At 38.2% G+C, this 15,000-nt stretch overlaps 9 non-coding genes across 9 annotated transcripts; all 9 read right to left on the bottom strand.

The window, feature by feature from the left end:
• Nucleotides 1-1,308: 1,308 nt before the first annotated feature.
• TRNAS-AGA (transfer RNA serine (anticodon AGA)) lies at nucleotides 1,309-1,390 on the bottom strand. The gene has a single exon. It is a non-coding gene; the product is annotated as a tRNA-Ser (tRNA).
• A 953-nt stretch (nucleotides 1,391-2,343) lies between these two features.
• TRNAQ-CUG (transfer RNA glutamine (anticodon CUG)) lies at nucleotides 2,344-2,415 on the bottom strand. Its single transcript has one exon. It is a non-coding gene; the product is annotated as a tRNA-Gln (tRNA).
• Nucleotides 2,416-5,615: 3,200 nt separating this feature from the next.
• TRNAS-AGA (transfer RNA serine (anticodon AGA)) lies at nucleotides 5,616-5,697 on the bottom strand. The gene has a single exon. It is a non-coding gene; the product is annotated as a tRNA-Ser (tRNA).
• Nucleotides 5,698-6,650: 953 nt separating this feature from the next.
• On the bottom strand, nucleotides 6,651-6,722 carry TRNAQ-CUG (transfer RNA glutamine (anticodon CUG)). The gene has a single exon. It is a non-coding gene; the product is annotated as a tRNA-Gln (tRNA).
• A 1,699-nt stretch (nucleotides 6,723-8,421) lies between these two features.
• TRNAQ-CUG (transfer RNA glutamine (anticodon CUG)) lies at nucleotides 8,422-8,493 on the bottom strand. Its single transcript has one exon. It is a non-coding gene; the product is annotated as a tRNA-Gln (tRNA).
• A 664-nt stretch (nucleotides 8,494-9,157) lies between these two features.
• On the bottom strand, nucleotides 9,158-9,239 carry TRNAS-AGA (transfer RNA serine (anticodon AGA)). The gene has a single exon. It is a non-coding gene; the product is annotated as a tRNA-Ser (tRNA).
• A 959-nt stretch (nucleotides 9,240-10,198) lies between these two features.
• Nucleotides 10,199-10,270, bottom strand: TRNAQ-CUG (transfer RNA glutamine (anticodon CUG)). Its single transcript has one exon. It is a non-coding gene; the product is annotated as a tRNA-Gln (tRNA).
• A 665-nt stretch (nucleotides 10,271-10,935) lies between these two features.
• On the bottom strand, nucleotides 10,936-11,017 carry TRNAS-AGA (transfer RNA serine (anticodon AGA)). Its single transcript has one exon. It is a non-coding gene; the product is annotated as a tRNA-Ser (tRNA).
• Nucleotides 11,018-13,747: 2,730 nt separating this feature from the next.
• TRNAQ-CUG (transfer RNA glutamine (anticodon CUG)) lies at nucleotides 13,748-13,819 on the bottom strand. The gene has a single exon. It is a non-coding gene; the product is annotated as a tRNA-Gln (tRNA).
• Nucleotides 13,820-15,000: the final 1,181 nt, after the last annotated feature.

Genomic DNA, 15,000 nt, shown 5'->3' with positions numbered 1-15,000 from the left:
CTTTCTGTCATTTCCCTTGCCGGCTATCAATGTGTTCAGATGTGCTCTGTTTGGTTCCTGCCTACCTGCTCCCAGATCTTTCAGGATAAGGTAAGTGCTGATTTTCAGTTGTTTGGTTTTTGGTCCAGCTTGCTTAGAATGTCTCTATGCTAGCTGGTTGCTCTAGTGGACTGAGGTTCTCCCCATGTGCCATGAGTTGGCACATGGGTTCTTGTAATCTCAGGATGGTTTTTTTGATTAGGGTTTTTTGCTGACCGCTCAGTCCCCTTTTGTATCATTCTGCTTTCTAGTTTTCAGCGGGCCTCTATTTGCTAAAGCTATATACATCATCTCTATGTGTGTGCCTTCCTCTCATTTCACCGTCAATACATGTGGGGGGCAACTATACCTTTGGGGTTAATTCCTCTGGAGGCAAGTGAGGTCTTGTTTTCTCTGCAGTACTAGTTAGCTCTTAGGCTGGTGCGTGGCGTCTAGAACCAACGTAGGCACGCTCCCTGGCTATCTCTAGTTGCGTTTGTCAGGCGTAGGGCAGCGGTCAGTCCAGGTTCCATCACCCTAGAGCTCGTCCGATATTTGTTATACTTTGCTTGTCCTGTGCTATCCCTAGCCATTGGGGATTCATGACACATTACACCATGGAACCACATGCACAAAAAATAACTGGCTGCAGTTTTTTTTGTGCTAAAAAGCACATATGAACTCATGAATCATGGTGAAAAAAGGCTCTAAAGCTGTAGTGCAAATCTACAATTAATACACAATGGTAAATTAATATCTCCTAAACTTTATTTCCACAAGTGTGCCAAGAGTTCCATGATATCTCAACAATGACAGTTTTAAATGTTGATGGAAAGTGGCTAGTAAATAGAGTGTTGGATCTGTTACTTGGAAAAAGGGTAAGAAAAAAATAACTGCAAAACTTATACTGTTAGAAAGCTGTTCATCCAGAAGTGGCTAAAAAATATTCATTGTGTGGTAAAAAGTTTTATCCAAGAGATAATTCAAGGTTGCTGTGAATAAAAGTGCATGTCACAGTACACCTGCCACATCAGTAGTCTGTAACTGCTAGACAAAAGAGGGAGATGCACCACTTACCTGGTGGCACTCTTGGCGCTTCTTTTAATTAGTGGCATGACGCACGTGGGATGTAGCGTCAGATCGGCTTATATAAAATGCATCCAAAAATCAAGTCAGTCTGGTTCTAGAAACCCTGCCCAAAGTTTGCATATCACCTTCATGTGGCATAAAACAGGACACACGCAAATTTATCTTCTCAGGTAATCAGTCAAAAAACTATATGAACATATTCGTAGTCGGCAGGATTTGAACCTGCGCGGGGAAACCCCAATGGATTTCTAGTCCATCGCCTTAACCACTCAGCCACAACTACTCAGACATTGACCTTTGATGAGAATCAAACACCTTTTCTTATAGCATCAAGATCAGTGATTATCCCTCTGGAAAACATCTCAGAAAATAGAAACAAATTTCCAGGTCCCAGTAAAATGTAAAAATCTGATTTAAAGTCATCATCAATGGGAATCATGCACAGTTTAAAACTTTTACCTCTTTATAAGGCGGATTTGGAGTGGGTCCATTCCAAAAACATCCTGAAAATTAATCTGAAAATGCTGAAAACACTGAATAAATTAATTTCCACGTTAAAAAGACTTGCTGTTCATATGATCAGGCTTTTGGGCGTCTTTTAACCACATCAAGTTTCCAAAAATGCCAAGCGGTTAACTAAAATAAGCATATCATTTTTCAGGTGTTTTTCATTTAGAAGAGCTCCATACTTATAATACAATTCAAAGGCAAGGTTAGGAAAACTCCTTCAAGGTTCCTGAGAGACTTTTGGTGCATTTTGTGAGCTACAAAGAAAAGCCACAAAAACAGACTCAAAAGATGCCCAAAATAATTTTAGAAAAACACCACCAAAAATGTTTACAAACCGCTGTAGGAAATTCTGAAAAACACAAGAAAAGATGATTCAGGAAGAAAACGCCAACATTTCCTGAAGCCATTTCAGCTTCAAATCCTTGTCAGTTTCATACACCTGGAAAAAGTGTTATGTGAACATTGACATAAATCATAGGGTATGGTTGCTTTACGTGACACAGTTCGTAAGATTGCTGTAACTTAAAGTCAATTTTAAGTTTCCGTAATCCTGCTTTAAAGGTAGATTTGGCCATAGAACTCAAAGTGATCACTCCATGGATGCTTGGAACATTCAAATCTTTGTTTTGCATGTTGATTTTAACTTTCTCTTTTTATGTTAAACCTTTGGCACAGGAGAACTCAGTGTAAGTGCAAAAACTGAAACACATGTACAAAGAGCTGCCCAGGTTCCACTGAGATTTGAACTCAGATCGCTGGATTCAGAGTCCAGAGTGCTAACCATTACACCATGGAACCACATGCACAAAAAACAACTGGCTGCAGTTTTTTTGTGCTAAAAAGCACATATGAACTCATGAATCATGGTGAAAAAAGGCTCTAAAGCTGTAGTGCAAATCTACAATTAATACACAATGGTAAATTAATATCTCCTAAACTTTATTTCCACAAGTGTGCCAAGAGTTCCATGATATCTCAACAATGACAGTTTTAAATGTTGATGGAAAGTGGCTAGTAAATAGAGTGTTGGATCTGTTACTTGGAAAAAGGGTAAGAAAAAAATAACTGCAAAACTTATACTGTTAGAAAGCTATTCATCCAGAAGTGGCTAAAAAATTTTCATTGTGTGGTAAAAAGTTTTATCCAAGAGATAATTCAAGGTTGCTGTGAATAAAAGTGCATGTCCCAGTACACCTGCCACAGCAGTGGTCTGTAACTGCTAGACAAAAGAGGGAGATGCACCACTTACCTGGTGGCACTCATGGTGCTTCTTTTAATTAGTGGCATGACGCACGTGGGATGTAGCGTCAGATCGGCTTATATAAAATGCATCCAAAAATCAAGTCAGTCTGGTTCTAGAAACCCTGCCCAAAGTTCGCATATCACCTTCATGTGGCATAAAACTGGACACACGCAAATTTATCTTCTCAGGTAATCAGTCAAAAAACTATATAAACATATTCGTAGTCGGCAGGATTTGAACCTGCGCGGGGAAACCGCAATGGATTTCTAGTCCATCGCCTTAACCACTCGGCCACAACTACTCAGACATTGACCTTTGATGAGAATCAAACACCTTTTCTTATAGCATCAAGATCAGTGATTATCCCTCTGGAAAACATCTCAGAAAATAGAAACAAATTTCCAGGTCCCAGTAAAATGTAAAAATCTGATTTAAAGTCATCATCAATGGGAATCATGCACAGTTTAAAACTTTTACCTCTTTATAAGGCGGATTTGGAGTGGGTCCATTCCAAAAACATCCTGAAAATTAATCTGAAAATGCTGAAAACACTGAATAAATTAATTTCCACGTTAAAAAGACTTGCTGTTCATATGATCAGGCTTTTGGGCGTCTTTTAACCACATCAAGTTTCCAAAAATGCCAAGCGGTTAACTAAAATAAGCATATCATTTTTCAGGTGTTTTTCATTTAGAAGAGCTCCATACTTATAATACAATTCAAAGGCAAGGTTAGGAAAACTCCTTCAAGGTTCCTGAGAGACTTTTGGTGCATTTTGTGAGCTACAAAGAAAAGCCACAAAAACAGACTCAAAAGATGCCCAAAATAATTTTAGAAAAACACCACCAAAAATGTTTACAAACCGCTGTAGGAAATTCTGAAAAACACAAGAAAAGATGATTCAGGAAGAAAACGCCAACATTTCCTGAAGCCATTTCAACTTCAAATCCTTGTCAGTTTCATACACCTGGAAAAAGTGTTATGTGAACATTGACATAAATCATAGGGTATGGTTGCTTTGCGTGACACAGTTCGTAAGAGTGCTGTAACTTAAAGTCAATTTTAAGTTTCCGTAATCCTGCTTTAAAGGTAGATTTGGCCATAGAACTCAAAGTGATCACTCCATGGATGCTTGGAACATTCAAATCTTTGTTTTGCATGTTGATTTTAACTTTCTCTTTTTATCTTTTTATGTTAAACCTTTGGCACAGGAGAACTCAGTGTAAGTGCAAAAACTGAAACACATGTACAAAGAGCTGCCCAGGTTCCACTGAGATTTGAACTCAGATCGCTGGATTCAGAGTCCAGAGTGCTAACCATTACTGTTGTGGATTCTGTTGGTGGGCTCCCTCTGGTGGTTACTGCTGGTACTGGGTGACTTTGGTGGGTTGCGGCCTTTGGTTTCCACCTGTCCATCAGTGGCTGGGTGTTTCCTATTTTACCTGGCCTTTCTGTCATTTCCCTTGCCGGCTATCAATGTGTTCAGATGTGCTCTGTTTGGTTCCTGCCTACCTGCTCCCAGATCTTTCAGGATAAGGTAAGTGCTGATTTTCAGTTGTTTGGTTTTTGGTCCAGCTTGCTTAGAATGTCTCTATGCTAGCTGGTTGCTCTAGTGGACTGAGGTTCTCCCCATGTGCCATGAGTTGGCACATGGGTTCTTGTAATCTCAGGATGGTTTTTTTGATTAGGGTTTTTTGCTGACCGCTCAGTCCCCTTTTGTATCATTCTGCTTTCTAGTTTTCAGCGGGCCTCTATTTGCTAAAGCTATATACATCATCTCTATGTGTGTGCCTTCCTCTCATTTCACCGTCAATACATGTGGGGGGCAACTATACCTTTGGGGTTAATTCCTCTGGAGGCAAGTGAGGTCTTGTTTTCTCTGCAGTACTAGTTAGCTCTTAGGCTGGTGCGTGGCGTCTAGAACCAACGTAGGCACGCTCCCTGGCTATCTCTAGTTGCGTTTGTCAGGCGTAGGGCAGCGGTCAGTCCAGGTTCCATCACCCTAGAGCTCGTCCGATATTTGTTATACTTTGCTTGTCCTGTGCTATCCCTAGCCATTGGGGATTCATGACACATTACACCATGGAACCACATGCACAAAAAATAACTGGCTGCAGTTTTTTTTGTGCTAAAAAGCACATATGAACTCATGAATCATGGTGAAAAAAGGCTCTAAAGCTGTAGTGCAAATCTACAATTAATACACAATGGTAAATTAATATCTCCTAAACTTTATTTCCACAAGTGTGCCAAGAGTTCCATGATATCTCAACAATGACAGTTTTAAATGTTGATGGAAAGTGGCTAGTAAATAGAGTGTTGGATCTGTTACTTGGAAAAAGGGTAAGAAAAAAATAACTGCAAAACTTATACTGTTAGAAAGCTGTTCATCCAGAAGTGGCTAAAAAATATTCATTGTGTGGTAAAAAGTTTTATCCAAGAGATAATTCAAGGTTGCTGTGAATAAAAGTGCATGTCCCAGTACACCTGCCACATCAGTAGTCTGTAACTGCTAGACAAAAGAGGGAGATGCACCACTTACCTGGTGGCACTCTTGGCGCTTCTTTTAATTAGTGGCATGACGCACGTGGGATGTAGCGTCAGATCGGCTTATATAAAATGCATCCAAAAATCAAGTCAGTCTGGTTCTAGAAACCCTGCCCAAAGTTTGCATATCACCTTCATGTGGCATAAAACAGGACACACGCAAATTTATCTTCTCAGGTAATCAGTCAAAAAACTATATGAACATATTCGTAGTCGGCAGGATTTGAACCTGCGCGGGGAAACCCCAATGGATTTCTAGTCCATCGCCTTAACCACTCAGCCACAACTACTCAGACATTGACCTTTGATGAGAATCAAACACCTTTTCTTATAGCATCAAGATCAGTGATTATCCCTCTGGAAAACATCTCAGAAAATAGAAACAAATTTCCAGGTCCCAGTAAAATGTAAAAATCTGATTTAAAGTCATCATCAATGGGAATCATGCACAGTTTAAAACTTTTACCTCTTTATAAGGCGGATTTGGAGTGGGTCCATTCCAAAAACATCCTGAAAATTAATCTGAAAATGCTGAAAACACTGAATAAATTAATTTCCACGTTAAAAAGACTTGCTGTTCATATGATCAGGCTTTTGGGCGTCTTTTAACCACATCAAGTTTCCAAAAATGCCAAGCGGTTAACTAAAATAAGCATATCATTTTTCAGGTGTTTTTCATTTAGAAGAGCTCCATACTTATAATACAATTCAAAGGCAAGGTTAGGAAAACTCCTTCAAGGTTCCTGAGAGACTTTTGGTGCATTTTGTGAGCTACAAAGAAAAGCCACAAAAACAGACTCAAAAGATGCCCAAAATAATTTTAGAAAAACACCACCAAAAATGTTTACAAACCGCTGTAGGAAATTCTGAAAAACACAAGAAAAGATGATTCAGGAAGAAAACGCCAACATTTCCTGAAGCCATTTCAGCTTCAAATCCTTGTCAGTTTCATACACCTGGAAAAAGTGTTATGTGAACATTGACATAAATCATAGGGTATGGTTGCTTTACGTGACACAGTTCGTAAGATTGCTGTAACTTAAAGTCAATTTTAAGTTTCCGTAATCCTGCTTTAAAGGTAGATTTGGCCATAGAACTCAAAGTGATCACTCCATGGATGCTTGGAACATTCAAATCTTTGTTTTGCATGTTGATTTTAACTTTCTCTTTTTATGTTAAACCTTTGGCACAGGAGAACTCAGTGTAAGTGCAAAAACTGAAACACATGTACAAAGAGCTGCCCAGGTTCCACTGAGATTTGAACTCAGATCGCTGGATTCAGAGTCCAGAGTGCTAACCATTACACCATGGAACCACATGCACAAAAAACAACTGGCTGCAGTTTTTTTGTGCTAAAAAGCACATATGAACTCATGAATCATGGTGAAAAAAGGCTCTAAAGCTGTAGTGCAAATCTACAATTAATACACAATGGTAAATTAATATCTCCTAAACTTTATTTCCACAAGTGTGCCAAGAGTTCCATGATATCTCAACAATGACAGTTTTAAATGTTGATGGAAAGTGGCTAGTAAATAGAGTGTTGGATCTGTTACTTGGAAAAAGGGTAAGAAAAAAATAACTGCAAAACTTATACTGTTAGAAAGCTATTCATCCAGAAGTGGCTAAAAAATTTTCATTGTGTGGTAAAAAGTTTTATCCAAGAGATAATTCAAGGTTGCTGTGAATAAAAGTGCATGTCCCAGTACACCTGCCACAGCAGTGGTCTGTAACTGCTAGACAAAAGAGGGAGATGCACCACTTACCTGGTGGCACTCATGGTGCTTCTTTTAATTAGTGGCATGACGCACGTGGGATGTAGCGTCAGATCGGCTTATATAAAATGCATCCAAAAATCAAGTCAGTCTGGTTCTAGAAACCCTGCCCAAAGTTCGCATATCACCTTCATGTGGCATAAAACTGGACACACGCAAATTTATCTTCTCAGGTAATCAGTCAAAAAACTATATGAACATATTCGTAGTCGGCAGGATTTGAACCTGCGCGGGGAAACCGCAATGGATTTCTAGTCCATCGCCTTAACCACTCGGCCACAACTACTCAGACATTGACCTTTGATGAGAATCAAACACCTTTTCTTATAGCATCAAGATCAGTGATTATCCCTCTGGAAAACATCTCAGAAAATAGAAACAAATTTCCAGGTCCCAGTAAAATGTAAAAATCTGATTTAAAGTCATCATCAATGGGAATCATGCACAGTTTAAAACTTTTACCTCTTTATAAGGCGGATTTGGAGTGGGTCCATTCCAAAAACATCCTGAAAATTAATCTGAAAATGCTGAAAACACTGAATAAATTAATTTCCACGTTAAAAAGACTTGCTGTTCATATGATCAGGCTTTTGGGCGTCTTTTAACCACATCAAGTTTCCAAAAATGCCAAGCGGTTAACTAAAATAAGCATATCATTTTTCAGGTGTTTTTCATTTAGAAGAGCTCCATACTTATAATACAATTCAAAGGCAAGGTTAGGAAAACTCCTTCAAGGTTCCTGAGAGACTTTTGGTGCATTTTGTGAGCTACAAAGAAAAGCCACAAAAACAGACTCAAAAGATGCCCAAAATAATTTTAGAAAAACACCACCAAAAATGTTTACAAACCGCTGTAGGAAATTCTGAAAAACACAAGAAAAGATGATTCAGGAAGAAAACGCCAACATTTCCTGAAGCCATTTCAGCTTCAAATCCTTGTCAGTTTCATACACCTGGAAAAAGTGTTATGTGAACATTGACATAAATCATAGGGTATGGTTGCTTTACGTGACACAGTTCGTAAGATTGCTGTAACTTAAAGTCAATTTTAAGTTTCCGTAATCCTGCTTTAAAGGTAGATTTGGCCATAGAACTCAAAGTGATCACTCCATGGATGCTTGGAACATTCAAATCTTTGTTTTGCATGTTGATTTTAACTTTCTCTTTTTATGTTAAACCTTTGGCACAGGAGAACTCAGTGTAAGTGCAAAAACTGAAACACATGTACAAAGAGCTGCCCAGGTTCCACTGAGATTTGAACTCAGATCGCTGGATTCAGAGTCCAGAGTGCTAACCATTACACCATGGAACCACATGCACAAAAAACAACTGGCTGCAGTTTTTTTGTGCTAAAAAGCACATATGAACTCATGAATCATGGTGAAAAAAGGCTCTAAAGCTGTAGTGCAAATCTACAATTAATACACAATGGTAAATTAATATCTCCTAAACTTTATTTCCACAAGTGTGCCAAGAGTTCCATGATATCTCAACAATGACAGTTTTAAATGTTGATGGAAAGTGGCTAGTAAATAGAGTGTTGGATCTGTTACTTGGAAAAAGGGTAAGAAAAAAATAACTGCAAAACTTATACTGTTAGAAAGCTATTCATCCAGAAGTGGCTAAAAAATTTTCATTGTGTGGTAAAAAGTTTTATCCAAGAGATAATTGAAGGTTGCTGTGAATAAAAGTGCATGTCCAGGTACATCTGCCACAGCAGTGGTCTGTAACTGCTAGACAAAAGAGGGAGATGCACCACTTACCTGGTGGCACTCATGGCGCTTCTTTTAATTAGTTGCATGACGCACGTGGGATGTAGCGTCAGATCGGCTTATATAAAATGCATCCAAAAATCAAGTCAGTCTGGTTCTAGAAACCCTGCCCAAAGTTCGCATATCACCTTCATGTGGCATAAAACAGGACACACGCAAATTTATCTTCTCAGGTAATCAGTCAAAAAACTATATGAACATATTTGTAGTCAGCAGGATTTGAACCTGCACGGAGAAACCCCAATGGATTTCTAGTCCACCGCCTTAACCACTCGGCCACGACTACTCAGACATTGACCTTTCATGAGAATCAAACACCTTTTCTTATAGCACCATGATCAAGATCAGTGATTATCCCTCTGGAAAACATCTCAGAAAATAGAAACAAATTTCCAGGTCCCAGTAAAATGTAAAAATCTGATTTAAAGTCATCATCAATGGGAATCATGCACAGTTTAAAACTTTTACCTCTTTATAAGGCGGATTTGGAGTGGGTCCATTCCAAAAACATCCTGAAAATTACTCTGAAAATGCTGAAAACACTGAACAAATTAATTTCCACGTAAAAAAGACTTGCTGTTCATATGATCAGGCTTTTGGGCGTCTTTTAACCACATCAAGTTTCCAAAAATGCCAAGCAGTGAACTAAAATAAGCATATCATTCTTCAGGTGTTTTTCATTTAGAAGAGCTCCATACTTATAATACAATTCAAAGGCAAGGTTAGGAAAACTCCTTCAAGGTTCCTGAGAGACTTTTGGTGCATTTTGTGAGCTACAAAGAAAAGCCACAAAAACAGACTCAAAAGATGCCCAAAATAATTTTAGAAAAACACCACCAAAAATGTTTACAAACCGCTGTAGGAAATTCTGAAAAACACAAGAAAAGATGATTCAGGAAGAAAACGCCAACATTTCCTGAAGCCATTTCAGCTTCAAATCCTTGTCAGTTTCATACACCTGGAAAAAGTGTTATGTGAACATTGACATAAATCATGGGGTATGGTTGCTTTGAGTGACACAGTTCGTAAGAGTGCTGTAACTTAAAGTCAATTTTAAGTTTCCGTAATCCTGCTTTAAAGGTAGATTTGGCCATAGAACTCAAAGTGATCACTCCATGGATGCTTGGAACATTCAAATCTTTGTTTTGCATGTTGATTTTAACTTTCTCTTTTTATGTTAAACCTTTGGCACAGGAGAACTCAGTGTAAGTTCAAAAACTGAAACACATGTACAAAGAGCTGCCCAGGTTCCACTGAGATTTGAACTCAGATGGCTGGATTCAGAGTCCAGAGTGCTAACCATTACACCATGGAACCACATGCACAAAATAATAACTGGCTGCAGTTTTTTTGTGCTAAAAAGCACATATGAACTCATGAATTATGGTGAAAAAAGGCTCTAAAGCTGTAGTGCAAATCTACAATTAATACACAATGGTAAATTAATATCTCCTAAACTTTATTTCCACAAGTGTGCCAAGAGTTCCATGATATCTCAACAATGACAGTTTTAAATGTTGATGGAAAGTGGCTAGTAAATAGAGTGTTGGATCTGTTACTTGGAAAAAGGGTAAGAAAAAAATAACTGCAAAACTTATACTGTTAGAAAGCTATTCATCCAGAAGTGGCTAAAAAATTTTCATTGTGTGGTAAAAAGTTTTATCCAAGAGATAATTCAAGGTTGCTGTGAATAAAAGTGCATGTCCCAGTACATCTGCCACAGCAGTGGTCTGTAACTGCTAGACAAAAGAGGGAGATGCACCACTTACCTGGTGGCACTCATGGCGCTTCTTTTAATTAGTTGCATGACGCACGTGGGATGTAGCGTCAGATCGGCTTATATAAAATGCATCCAAAAATCAAGTCAGTCTGGTTCTAGAAACCCTGCCCAAAGTTCGCATATCACCTTCATGTGGCATAAAACAGGACACACGCAAATTTATCTTCTCAGGTAATCAGTCAAAAAACTATATGAACATATTTGTAGTCAGCAGGATTTGAACCTGCACGGAGAAACCCCAATGGATTTCTAGTCCATCGCCTTAACCACTCGGCCACGACTACTCAGACATTGACCTTTCATGAGAATCAAACACCTTTTCTTATAGCACCATGATCAAGATCAGTGATTATCCTTCTGGAAAACATCTCAGAAAATAGAAACAAATTTCCAGGTCCCAGTAAAATGTAAAAATCTGATTTAAAGTCATCATCAATGGGAATCATGCACAGTTTAAGACTTTTACCTCTTTATAAGGCGGATTTGGAGTGGGTCCATTCCAAAAACATCCTGAAAATTACTCTGAAAATACTGAAAACACTGAACAAATTAGTTTCCTCGTAAAAAAGACTTGCTGTTCATATGATCAGGCTTTTGGGCGTCTTTTAACCACATCAAGTTTCCAAAAATGCCAAGTGGTTAACTAAAATAAGCATATCATTCTTCAGGTGTTTTTCATTTACAAGAGCTCCATACTTATAATACAATTCAATGGCAAGGTTAGGAAAACTCCTTCAAGGTTCCTGAGAGACTTTTGGTGCATTTTGTGAGCTACAAAGAAAAGCCACAAAAACAGACTCAAAAGATGCCCAAAATAATTTTAGAAAAACACCACCAAAAATGTTTACAAACCGCTGTAAGAAATTCTGAAAAACACAAGAAAAGATGATTCAGGAAGAAAATGCCAACATTTCCTGAAGCCATTTCAGCTTCAAATCCTTGTCAGTTTCATACACCTGGAAAAAGTGTTATGTGAACATTGACATAAATCATAGGGTATGGTTGCTTTGCGTGACACAGTTCATAAGAGTGCTGTAACTTAAAGTCAATTTTAAGTTTCCGTAATCCTGCTTTAAAGGTAGATTTGGCCATAGAACTCAAAGTGATCACTCCGTGGAGGCTTGGAACATTCAAATCTTTGTTTTGCATGTTGATTTTAACTTTCTCTTTTTATGTTAAACCTTTGGCACAGGAGAACTCAGTGTAAGTGCAAAAACTGAAACACACGTACAAAGAGCTGCCCAGGTTCCACTGAGATTTGAACTCAGATCGCTGGATTCAGAGTGCTAACTATTACACCATGGAACCACATGCACAAAAAAGTAACTGGCTGCAGTTTTTTTGTGCTAAAAAGCACATATGAACTCATGAATCATGGTGAAAAAAGGCTCTAAAGCTGTAGTGCAAATCTACAATTAATAGACAATGGTAAATTAATATCTCCTAAACTTTATTTCCACAAGTGTGCCAAGAGTTCCATGATATCTCAACAATGACAGTTTTAAATGTTGATGGAAAGTGGCTAGTAAATAGAGTGTTGGATCTGTTACTTGGAAAAAGGGTAAGAAAAAAATAACTGCAAAACTTATACTGTTAGAAAGCTGTTCATCCAGAAGTGGCTAAAAAATTTTCATTGTGTGGTAAAAAGTTTTATCCAAGAGATAATTCAAGGTTGCTGTGAATAAAAGTGAATGTCCCAGTACATCTGCCACAGCAGTGGTCTGTAACTGCTAGACAAAAGAGGGAGATGCACCACTTACCTGGTGGCACTCATGGCGCTTCTTTTAATTAGTGGCATGACGCACGTGGGATGTAGCGTCAGATCGGCTTATATAAAATGCATCCAAAAATCAAGTCAGTCTGGTTCTAGAAACCCTGCCCAAAGTTCGCATATCACCTTCATGTGGCATAAAACAGGACACACGCAAATTTATCTTCTCAGGTAATCAGTCAAAAAACTATATGAACATATTAGTAGTCAGCAGGATTTGAACTAGCACTGAGAAACCCCAATGGATTTCTAGTCCATCGCCTTAACCACTCGGCCACGACTACTCAGACGTTGACCTTTGATGAGAATCAAACACCTTTTCTTATAGCACCATGATCAAGATCAGTGATTATCCCTCTGGAAAAAATCTCAGAAAATAGAAACAAATTTCCAGGTCCCAGTAAAATGTAAAAATCTGGTTTAAAGTCATCATCAATGGGAATCATGCACAGTTTAAGACTTTTACCTCTTTATAAGGTGGATTTGGAGTGGGTCCATTCCAAAAACATCCTGAAAATTACTCTGAAAATACTGAAAACACTGAACAAATTAATTTCCACATAAAAAAGACTTGCTGTTCATATGATCAGGCTTTTGGGCATCTTTTAACCACATCAAGTTTCCAAAAATGCCAAGCGGTTAACTAAAATAAGCATATCATTCTTCAGGTGTTTTTCATTTAGAAGAGCTCTATACTTATAATACTCTTCAATGGCAAGGTTAGGAAAACTCCTTCAAGGTTCCTGAGAGACTTTTGGTGCATTTTGTGAGCTACAAAGAAAAGCCACAAAAACAGACTCAAAAGATGCCCAAAATAATTTTAGAAAAACACCACCAAAAATGTTTACAAACTGCTGTAGGAAATTCTGAAAAACACAAGAAAAGATGATTCAGGAAGAAAACGCCAACATTTCCTGAAGCCATTTCAGCTTCAAATCCTTGTCAGTTTCATACACCTGGAAAAAGTGTTATGTGAACATTGACATAAATCATAGGGTATGGTTGCTTTGCGTGACACAGTTCGTAAGAGTGCTGTAACTTAAAGTCAATTTAAAGTTTCCGTAATCCTGCTTTAAAGGTAGATTTGGCCATAGAACTCAAAGTGATCACTCCATGGATGCTTGGAACATTCAAATCTTTGTTTTGCATGTTGATTTTAACTTTCTCTTTTTATGTTAAACCTTTGGCACAGGAGAACTCAGTGTAAGTGCAAAAACTGAAACACATGTACAAAGAGCTGCCCAGGTTCCACTGAGATTTGAACTCAGATCGCTGGATTCAGAGTCCAGAGTGCTAACCATTACACCATGGAACCACATGCACAAAAAAGTAACTGGCTGCAGTTTTTTTGTGCTAAAAAGCACATATGAACTCATAAATCATGGTGAAAAAAGGCTCTAAAGCTGTAGTGCAAATCTACAATTAATACACAATGGTAAATTAATATCTCCTAAACTTTATTTCCACAAGTGTGCCAAGAGTTCCATGATATCTCAACAATGACAGTTTTAAATGTTGATGGAAAGTGGCTAGTAAATAGAGTGTTGGATCTGTTACTTGGAAAAAGGGTAAGAAAAAAATAACTGCAAAACTTATACTGTTAGAAAGCTGTTCATCCAGAAGTGGCTAAAAAATTTTCATTGTGTGGTAAAAAGTTTTATCCAAGAGATAATTCAAGGTTGCTGTGAATAAAAGTGAATGTCCCAGTACAGTGGTCTGTAACTGCTAGACAAAAGAGGGAGATGCACCACTTACCTGGTGGCACTCATGGCGCTTCTTTTAATTAGTGGCATGACGCATGTGGGATGTAGCGTCAGATCGGCTTATATAAAATGCATCCAAAAATAAAGTCAGTCTGGTTCTAGAAACCCTGCCCAAAGTTCGCATATCACCTTCATGTGGCATAAAACAGGACACACGCAAATTTATCTTCTCAGGTAATCAGTCAAAAAACTATATGAACATATTCGTAGACGGCAGGATTTGAACCTGCGCGGGGAAACCCCAGTGGATTTCTAGTCCATCGCCTTAACCACTCGGCCACGACTACTCAGACGTTGATTTTTGATGAGAATCAAACACCTTTTCTTATAGCACCATGATCAAGATCAGTGATTATCCCTCTGGAAAACATCTCAGAAAATAGAAACAAATTTCCAGGTCCCAGTAAAATGTAAAAATCTGATTTAAAGTCATCATCAATGGAAATCATGCACAGTTTAAGACTTTTACCTCTTTATAAGGCGGATTTGGAGTGGGTCCATTCCAAAAACATCCTGAAAATTACTCTGAAAATGCTGAAAACACTGAACAAATTAATTTCCACGTAAAAAAGACTTGCTGTTCATATGATCAGGCTTTTGGGCGTCTTTTAACCACATCAAGTTTCCAAAAATGCCAAGCGGTTAACTAAAATAAGCATATCATTTTTCAGGTGTTTTTCATTTAGAAGAGCTCCATACTTATAATACAATTCAATGGCAAGGTTAGGAAAAC

This window comes from Ranitomeya variabilis, chromosome 2 (genome assembly GCF_051348905.1).
Source record: "Ranitomeya variabilis isolate aRanVar5 chromosome 2, aRanVar5.hap1, whole genome shotgun sequence".
Taxonomy (NCBI): Eukaryota; Metazoa; Chordata; class Amphibia; order Anura; family Dendrobatidae; genus Ranitomeya; species Ranitomeya variabilis.
This window is presented reverse-complemented; position numbering and strand designations above follow the sequence as displayed.